Below are 3,968 nucleotides of genomic sequence, written 5' to 3'. Positions count from 1 at the left end.
CAATGATAGTTTATTATATGTGCTAAGTTACCCAAGTGAAATGCTGCTATTACGTGCTGGCTGGCTGGACCTACAAAGGGTTGTACTCAGTTTCAAAACACTGTAACACCCAATGTAATTGACCATAGCATGGGGGCTTCCAAAATGAAGAAGAAAAGATAATTCAATGGGCTATGCAATGAGTTGGCTGCATTGCTTTGTCAGATCAAGCATTTTTTATTATTATTTTTTTTTTTTTTTTTTGGGCATGCTGAAGCCCCCACTTCCGTGGTAGAAATAGTCATCATATACAAGTAAAATCAAGCATCCATGCCATGCATGATCATTCAGGTCTATGCCCACTGCCTGACATTTTGGCTTATTCATGAACATTCTAGAGGAATGGAAAATTACTGTTAGTATCATTTACTCTGTTTAGACAATGAAAATGCAGCCAAGGTTATATTGATTCTGCCTGACAGTTGCACTCCATACTCCCCTCCCCCCCCCCCCCAAAAAAAAAACACCTTTGGTCTTTGTTGTGCTTTGTGGTGAGGGCTGTTTGGTTTTTTGTCATTGTTTTGTTTCCCCTAAAGAGCGTTGATGTCAGCAGTTCATCCATAATATTTTTACCGTAAACCAGATGATTTTCAAGGGCTCATAACAGTTTAGTTCTACAGAAGAATCTCATTTTAGTAGGTATATGTCATTTTGATAATAAGTTATTTTGCATCTTGATTATGTTCGATTATCACTATTATTATCATTGTTATCATTATTATCATTGGGATTATTATTATTATTATTATCATTATTATTATTATTATTACTATTTTTATTATTATTATTATTATTATCATTATCATTATTACTGCTACTACTATTTAAAGGTGACTTTTTCATCTGAACTTAACTGACATGCAACTTTGTCATTCACATTCATTCTCTCTCTCTCTTCCTGACTGTACACTTTAAATACACAGCAGCTCCTCTGTATCATATAACTGTGAAGTTATGTCCAGCTGTGATTCTTATTTGACTTTAAAATGATTACCTATTTGATAATTAATTCCACGGCCATGCCCCCATCTATTTCGCCTTTCATTTTCCAGAATTCCACAATGTGCCATGAGATGGCTACAATAGACACTAGAAGCCCTTGTAAGGCATATTATACTGTACTGCAAAGCAAGAAATATTTGTGGCGTGAAATTTTCGTAAATGGGAGCTGACGGCGTGATTTTTGTGGCATGAATTTTGTTTGTGTGTGTGAATTGCCACTGGCATCCAATGCATTACTGTAAAACATGATATATTCGCGGCATGAATTTTTCGCAAATTGGAGCCGACGGCCTTTTTTTTGCGGCACGAAATTTTCGTGAACTGCCACTGGCATTCAATGCATATAGTGTAGACAAGAACTTTCGCGTGCATTTTAATTTCGCAAATCTTGGCGCTCGCGAAATTTGCGAAATTAAAATGCATGCGAAAATTCCTCGTTTTACTGTATAGTGCAGACAAGAGGCAGGCATTTCATTTTACTGTCTACATTCATGTCTACACATTTTATTTTGCGAAATTTTGGCTAACACTAAATTCGCATAATTAAAATGTACGCAAACATTTCAGGCTGTACAGTATCTCAGAGCTCTACCGAATGGAAAGGGTCCCTATATAAATGCCATTGTACTGTGCATGCATCATTTAAGAAAATCATGAATGCAGATCACTATCAATAACCATTTAGGCACCTGTTGCTCTTTTCACAATGGACTGATTTAAATCCTGACAAATTCATGGAAGTACAAAGTAGTATTGCTGACAGATGAACAAACAAAGAGACAGGCAATTATTTAGCAAAAAATCCAGTAATTGCTAGAGAAGTGCACAACTTAATTGTACTCAAGGTCTGGGTAGGTTTAAAACTTTGCCAGGGCATTGTACGGTGTGTGAGCGTGTAAATTTGGGTTCATGCCACTGAATTTGAAATTATCTTGGAGCTGTTCAGTTTGTCAGTCAAAGTTAAGGGAAATATTCAATTAAGTTGAATATAAATATTGAATGTGAAGGAGATAAGCACCTGTCATGGCATACCAGATGTTGTTTTAATCACAGTCTCCTGGAATGCAGGATTATCAAAATACATTGTACATGTACTATCATTATTTGTAGATTGTGAGATATAGTTTCTGTCAGATTGCTACTGATGCTTCACGTTTTCTCATTACGGAGTAGTGCTACAAAATGTTTGTTTTGAGTACATATAGAATGTTTTTTAGTGATCAGTGTTAATAAGTTCTAAATGTATGAAAGATTCATACTTAAGCTTACAGCTGAAATCTTATTGAGGAGGGTGTTTTACGAAAATGATTGTAAAGCTTGCTCTCTGAATCAATCTATATTTAAATATATACAAGTGTAGTTCGAAAATTCACTGGAATCTGTCAAGTGAGTTTTTATCTGTCTCAAAAGTATTTTCCTGTCCACACAGCCCAAGAAAACAGGATTTGCACATTAAAGGGAAGATAAACCCCAGAACAATGTGGATTGAGTGAAAGCAGCAACATTATTAGAACACATCAGTGAAAGTTTGAAGAAAATCGGACAAGCGATGCAAAAGTTATGAATTTTTAAAGTTTTTATGTTGGAACCGCTGGATGAGGAGACTACTGGAGGTTATGATGTATGAGTGGACAACAATACCAAGAAAATATAAAGAAAATACTACAAAAATCAAATTTTCATGAAAATTACAAATTCCATCAACTTGATATTGACATATGTTAAGGGTAGCAATTATTCCCCCTGCTTTCTGAAAGCGGTTGGTCCACTGCTCTTTCATAATTCTAGAAAAGTGAATTTTTGTTGAATTTCCTTTATATTTTCTTTGTATTGTTGTCCACTCATACGTCATATCCTCTAGTAGTCTCCTCATCCAGCGGTTCCAACACCAAAACTTTAAAAATTCATAACTTTTGCATCGATTGTCTGATTTTCCTCAAACTTTCACTGATGTGTTCTACTAATGTTGCTGCTTTCACTCAATCCACATTGCTCTTTGGGTTTACCTTCCCTTTAAGAAATCTTTTCCAAGAGCAATCCATGGTCAGTTTAAAAGCAGAAGTTTAAGTGTTAGAATTTGATTAATATTCATTAAAAGGGACTGGCTGAAATTGACCTCATGGAGTATGCTTGGCTCAGACATAAATGTCTGCTTTAGGGACTCATGATTTATCAAATCCCGCAATCGAGTTGTCTCTTTATTAAACGCTAACAGCATATTCATGTGTATTTTTCAGCCAGCATATTCTGCAATGTGCAGTGGTACATGTAATATATAAATGCCGATGTCAAAATCAATTGCACCTGCCACTCATTCATACATATTTCTGTACCATTTCATTTCTGACATCGTAAGTACACTATATGTAGGTCTATAACAGGTATGTAATATGCCTGTCTCCAACAATACAACTCAAAATGTAAAATATAGCATGGTGTTTATAAGCTCAGTTCACTTTTTACAATGGGTCTTGCCATCAGAAATGCAATGCCTGCAGCTGTACATCTGTGATATTACAGTGCAGACATAATGCATGCTGTAGGTGCTATATGTGGCCATTCTGAGTGACTGGTCACTTGTCCAGCTAACGATCTAATTGCCTGCAGCCTGGCATTATACAGAGTCTGCTAAGCTCAATCAATTTTTGTCTCCCTGACCTTTTTCCTGCACACTGCCTATTCCATCCATCTATAGACCCCCACCCACTCTGTACTCATATAGTGGAAGGGAATATCTCTTTGTGAGTGACATTTACAACAAAAACAAACAACTGGGCTGCCAGTACTGTGTGAGTCTGTACAGTAGCCGAATGCATTATACGGATAGGTGACTTTGATAGCTGTACAGTGAACACACACATACACATAAACAGGGACACAAAAGGAGGGGGGGGGGGGGCTGGGAGATCACGAGAAAAGGTTGCAAC

This window comes from Diadema antillarum, unplaced genomic scaffold (assembly GCF_040938485.1).
Source record: "Diadema antillarum isolate AM-2024a unplaced genomic scaffold, OU_Dant_1.0 seq00000981_RagTag, whole genome shotgun sequence".
Lineage (NCBI taxonomy): Eukaryota > Metazoa > Echinodermata > Echinoidea > Diadematoida > Diadematidae > Diadema > Diadema antillarum.
This window is presented reverse-complemented; position numbering follows the sequence as displayed.